The following is a 6,699-nucleotide window of genomic DNA, read 5'->3' as shown; positions in this document are numbered from 1 at the left end:
ATGAATTTTCTTTTTGGGGGTCAAGTTAAACAATAAAATAAAATAAGAAGTAGAAGAGGTAAAGTTTCAAGATAAATGAGGTGGGAAGGTTTTGGGTCTAACACAGATTTTTTTAAAGAAAAAAAATAACTTTTTTTTTTTATTTTGGGAGTTGGAGTGTTAGAGTGTGATCTTCAAAATTTCGGTTCAAGTCCTTGGGGGTCAAGGACTCATTTTACTATGTAAATTTCTAAAATTACCCTTATGGTTTAGCTTTAGCTAATTGACTAAGTATATCCTTATTGTTTGAAAATTGATTGATGTTATCTTATTGTTTTGTTTCTGATAATTGACTAACTCTACTCTTACCGTTAACATCCGTTAATATTCTGTCAAAACCCGCATACACATGAGATCACATGACGTTTAAACTTCTTTTAAATTACCCCCTCCCTCATCCCCTTCCTCTGACCAATAACCCCTTCTTCCTCAAACCTCCGGTGTCTTCTCTCTTACCTATGGTCGGAGGAGATTTCCTCTTAAAAATCAAGAAATCTTTGAAAATCCCCCATTACTTTGATTTGTGGAATGCACACCCTTAGTCGATCAGCTCCCCTTTCTGTTCTTATAATTCCTATTCATTGCGAAGAGCAGGGAAGGGCTCTCCTCCTTTCCTTCAAATACCCTTTTTAGTTTGGGATAAATACAAGGAACATTTGCTAGGCTTCTAGCTACATACAAATTTCCAAATCCTTGAAAGGCTGATATCCAAAAACCACAAAGACATCAGACGAAATAGGGAAAGATCGATATCCAGATAAGAAAGAAAGAAAAGATGACAAACCAGACAAAATAGGTAAAGATCAAAAGCACAGTTACCAAATATCCCTAGAAAACAGTCTGAATCTTTATCGTGACTCACCTTTCCCGCCCACCACCAAATCTTGTCCCTCTGCCTTGACTTGTAAGCCTCACAACAGCCACCACCACCTGCACAATTGCAATGGCAGCATTTGCTACAGATACCATGGCCACAACCACCATAATGTGTGCTTGTTCTGCTCCTTCTAAGTTTCGATGTAATAAGACCTCAACCAAGCAGCATCCGCTTGACTTATGTTATTCAGAATGCCATACGAGATCTGACCCATTCTCCCCGAATCCCTCCCTAACTTGCCAAAACTCCATCTTCTATTATCTTTTCAGTCTTCGAAGCTAGAATTCTCCCTCTATTCCTTATTTTTCTTCATTCCCAAAACCCCATTTTCGTTTTCTTTCCTATGAATATAACTTCAGGATTCAGCAACAAACCATCGACAACTTTAGTAGGCCTGCTGAAGATATATTGTCTCTCAAATAAAGCTAATGCCTATTGAAACTTCAGCAACAAACCATACACAACCTCAAGCTTAAGGCTTTTCTCAACGAGCTAATCAAAGGGAGGGAGATTGCACTAATGCTGCAAGTCCTAGACCCATCTTCTCTCTCTCTCTCTCTCTCTCTCTCTCTTTCCCCTTCTTCTTCAACCTCACCTCCCTTGTTTATCCTCCCCTACCATTGCTGATGCAACTCTTAGTAGTGGTGATTTGGGTTATCTCAGATCCCATCTTTTCTTTTCCGTTGTCTTATAAATACCCGCTCAAACTAGTATTTGTAGGAGATTTCTTCGGTAGCTCTCATCGCCGCTACAACTCTTAGCAGCGGCAATTTGGATTATCTTAGATCCCACATTTTCTTTTCCTTTGTCCTATAAATACCCACTCAGTCTAATATTTGTCTGGAGATCTCTAGACTAGTTTTTTCTCTCAAATCACTGCTACCGTCGATTTTTCCAATGGCTCTCATCGGGGTTATCTCAAATTTGGATTCAGATTAGAAACAATACAAGAGATTGTTTTTTTCTCTCAGATCTCTACTGCCATCGATCTCTCCGGTGGCTCCATCTGGTTGAGTTTAAGGGTAAAACAATCAATTTACATTTTTCCGTCCATGTTTAGCAGTCCTGGTAATGTTTAGACAATTGTCAGAAATAGTAAGGTAGCGTCAGTCAATTTTCAAACAGTAAGAGTACAGTTAGTCAATTAGTTAAACCATAAGGGTAGTTTAAGAAATTTATCCTTTTAATTAAGCCTCCACTTATTAGCTATATAAATGATGGCTTTAACAAAAAGTTTGGGGGGCCAAGGACCCCCCCCCCCCCCAATATACTTGGCTCTGCCTCTGCCCTGTTTGATTGTATTTTTCTAAAGTACTTTCATACTTTTCACATTTGAATGGGGTGTTCCTTACTTTTAAAAAGCATGAAAAGCATCAAGTTGGATTTTGACACTTAGTACTTTTTGCACGTCTGGCATGCTACATACTTTCTAAAACATGTATTTGTAGAAGTTACATTGGGTTACATTCGGGTTGAATAAAACTATGCTAAACCTAACCCATTGACATCCCTAAATGAGGGTGGCATCATAATTGAGGATAATGGTGTTAGAGAAGCCTAATGACTGAAATCATGATATATCATTTTTTTCTGTTTTGGGAAAACCTCTTTGAAATCTACGAGAGAAATTTTAACTCCACCATATATTTACAACAATTCAAAATTTCCAACACCTCCACCTAAACACTAATACCCTCTTGTATTGACATCAATTCCCCAATTGTATGGTGAAATTATAATTTATTAAGTGGGGGTAAGTGAAGTTTCCCTTTTTTGTGTTTAAATCATGATATATTATTGAATGGTTGAAATTGGTGGTAGTGAAGAAAAGTGAATTGAAAGATGCAATTAGTAAACTAATCATAATAGTGACAGTCTAGAGATAGATGGCAATGATTTTGATAATCAGTAGAGGTTACATGTTCTTACTTCTTACCATGTCTATACTCTATACTATCACTTAGATGGGTAAGAATATTAGTCCATTAATATAACTCATAAGATATCATTTTTAGGGTTTTGATTTTCTTAATAATGTAGGGAGTATTCTATAACAAGAATGTCTTTTGTTTTCATTAATTTTTGAAATCGTCATATATTAGCAGAAAAAAATAAAAATAAGTTGGTTTTGTTTAAAAAACAATATATGCTTTTGGAATCGTCAAAATAGCAGTTTTTAAAACAAAAATAAATATTGTAGTGAAGAAATTATATGATTTATGGAACATGATATTAAATAACAAGATGAAAACATGTATTTGAAACTAAAAATTCAAGAACATTTTTTTTTTAATTTGAAAAACAAAAAATACAAACACATCCAATAACATATTTTTTTTATGTTTTTATTTTAAGAAACAGTTTATTTTCAAATCAAATGATTTTAACCTTTTAATATGTTTTTGAAATAAACAACAAGAAAAAACAATTTACTTTGTATTAGTAGTTAAACATACCACTTCAATGACCCATATCTTTGGATTGAATTAATGCTCATTTCGATTGGTGGGTACATGCAATTACATGAATACAAATAATAAGCATCATTGTGTACAAGAAGAATAAAAAATCCAAAATAAAAGAAAAACAAAAAGCAAAAAAACATGTGAGTAAAATCAATTTTCTTTGGCATCTTCAACAGATTGGGGTCTCCATCCTCCGCTCTTCAATCTCCATCTTTGTGGTCTCTTGTTCATGTAGATACATTGTACACATATTGATCCCCCTAACATATATTATGCCAAAGTAACTATGAATTGAAGGGAATGTGTTCACTAGAATCACTACAGGCTATAGGGGATGTTACTAGCTTGGAGGTAACGGAGTGGAGTGCACACAATTTTTTGTCTTTGTCTTGCTTCATTACAATCACAACTCCCTAGGTAGTTGGATTTTTACGCTTCTGTGTCACAGGAAAACTCATCGTTGAGTTACATATTGAAGATATAGCATTTGCTAAACCACTCTATTTCCTTCTCTTTCTCGAAATCTTTTATTGAGTTTGTTATTTTTAAATTTTAAACTACTCCAAAGAATTAGTACCTGAACACCAAGTTTTGGGCAAAAAATGATTAATGGCATTTCCATATTATTAAATGGACAGTTGTTTTGTTTTATCCCACACTTTTATTTTATTTTATTTTTTTTGTTTGGTTCAATGTTTTGAAGCCATTTCGAGCAACACTGTATGTATTTGGTTTTATGACAATCACTTGTGGAGAAAATGTCATTTTGGTGTTTCTTGCAATGGAGATAACATGTTCACTTTTTTGCTTGCCTATGTGTGCTTAATGGCACCTAAATGAAACCAAATATCAATATAAAAATGCATAGAACCCATAATAATTTTACCAAATTCCAAGGCGTGGCCATTTTCTAAGAAAACAACATTAATGCCAAATATAGCCTTAATGATTGATTTTTTTTTGCAGGAAGTAGCACTACAAGAAAAAGGGCTTCTAGCGATGTTATATTTGTGAAGTACCGAAATTTATTTATTTTTGACGTTAAACGTAAACATCGTGAAAAAACCACTTTTTTTTTTTTTATATTTGTTGTCATTTATAGTGATGTTTAGGTCAAACATTAGAAAATGGCACTTCCCGCCACCATTGGCCTTCCTTGCCAAATTGTGCAAAGCGTTTCCAATGACGTTTGTTTTTAAATGTCACAAAAAGTGTTTTTTGTGAAAAGCTTTTAAACGTCACCAAAAATCATTTTTTTGTGAAAAAATAACAATTATTGTTACAAATTAACTTTTACATTCCTATAAATTGGTTTTAAAGTTGTTCAACTATTTTATTTATTACTTATTATCAATTAATTAATTAGGTAGTGATGTCACCAAAATTCTTTTTTTTTGTGAAAATTTTAGTAAATTTATTATTGTTGCTAATTGGCTTTTACATTTCTATCAATTGGTTTTAAAATTTCTTTGTTATGTTATATTTTATTAAAATATAAAGTATTTTATATCCAAAGTCCGCTGATTGAGGTTCGGGACAAGGATGGTATTTGCCCACCTTATCTTGATCCAAGCCCCAAACTCACCTGGATTATATTATGCAACATAATATATATATAACATTAATATATGTTAATATATGTTATATTATAATATTATATATTGTATTATATTGTAATAGCCTCATTGCCATTCCTAACTGTTAGGGTCGGGACTAGACTTGTTCATGGGTTAAGCTTGCCCTTACCTTTGGCATGTCCCGTAGAGTCCCGACCTCGTCCTGTGCTAGCAGCTTCTTACAAAGCACCACGTTTGCCTTCAACTCATCTACATTAGCATGGACCTTGGCCAGACTTCTCATTAGCTTGGCTTCCAACCCTTCTCGTTCTTTGTTTTCCCCATGCTAGGCTAGATCCATGACCTCTTCCATGGTTTCCTTGAGCCCCACCAGCTTGCCCTATAGGCCATTAACTCAGCTGCCCATGTCTATGAACTTGTCTTGCAAGTTTCCCATGGCAAGCTTTAACCTCGCTATCCTAGCCTCCAAGGCATCAAAGACATCCCTTGACACTTCCCTTGTTTTCTTGGAGTGGCCCTTCTTCCGCTCATGTGTTGCTATTGTCGAGTCCATCCAACATCATGTCCACACACAGGTTCCCACGTGTCCCTAGCAAAGTTGCTTTGATACCATTTTTCATAACCTGATTGCTCCCGTTGGCTAAGTAGTGTGGCACTCACTTGGCCCTCCAAACAAGTCAGCCAAACTGTATGCCCAAGACCCTTCTTGCTAAGTTGGTTGAATGCTAAGGACACACACTAAGACACACAAGAGCACACCAAGTATTGTAGGAGGAATAGATTGTATTGCACTAGAAGAAAACTTACAACTCAGATTGCTCTTACAACTAGGATGCCCCTTGCAAATGAAGGAGGGGACCCCTATTTATACATTAACCCCCTTTAGGAATCCTCTAGAACTATGTACACTTGGCATCATCTAGAAGCACCTCTAGAATATTCTACCTTCTACACTCTTTTAGGGGATGTCCATTCCATAAGATACAAAAACACCCTAGAGGAAGTCTAAATTACTCCTAACCCCTCTAGGGTGTTCCACATAAACCCGGATTGTTCCACAAGGTTCTAGAGAGTTCCACCAACATCTAGCCCCTTCTAGACACATGGAGAACACTCGAAAACGCTCTAGAACAGCCTAGAAACATGTGGAGTTGGCTAGGAGCCTTAGGAAACACCTAGAAAACCTCTAGCCAAGCAACCCATTATGTCACCCCATGACATTCTCCCCCACCTGATTGTGTAACGCCCTCGTTGCACTCAATGGGCTTGTGCATCCCATTGCCTAATCAAGTCCTTGTGACTGGCCACAATTAACTTGTCCATTTGTACATACGAGGCTTCTGATGCAGACAACCCTTTCCACTTGACTGCGTACTCCACCCATGGAGTTACCCCGAGAAAAAAGGCCATAGTTTTAGTAATGATCTCCTCAGGTTCCCTCCCTTTGGATATGTGGTCTGCATTGCTACTATAGCCACTTATTTGTTCCAACCTTGATCAGTTGCCTGACCTTTGCCAGTGTCCTTGCCTCAACCTTTGCCTTGGCTTGTGCTTGCATACACCACTTTGTCCTTACCTTGGACCTACTTGTTGTGTTGTGTTGTGTTGTGTTGCCCTTGGTTGCTTGTCTACCCCTGAACTAGATTGGCCCCCATGGCCTTGCCCCACGCTCAGTTGTTGGATTGATAACTTCTTCACTGTTGCACATGTCCCAACCACCAAAGGGACCATGCAGGAGACC

This window comes from Nelumbo nucifera, chromosome 5 (assembly GCF_055504915.1).
Source record: "Nelumbo nucifera cultivar China Antique chromosome 5, China Antique-T2T, whole genome shotgun sequence".
NCBI lineage: Eukaryota > Viridiplantae > Streptophyta > Magnoliopsida > Proteales > Nelumbonaceae > Nelumbo > Nelumbo nucifera.
The sequence above is the reverse complement of the archived record's forward strand: the minus strand, read 5'-3'. Positions refer to the sequence as shown.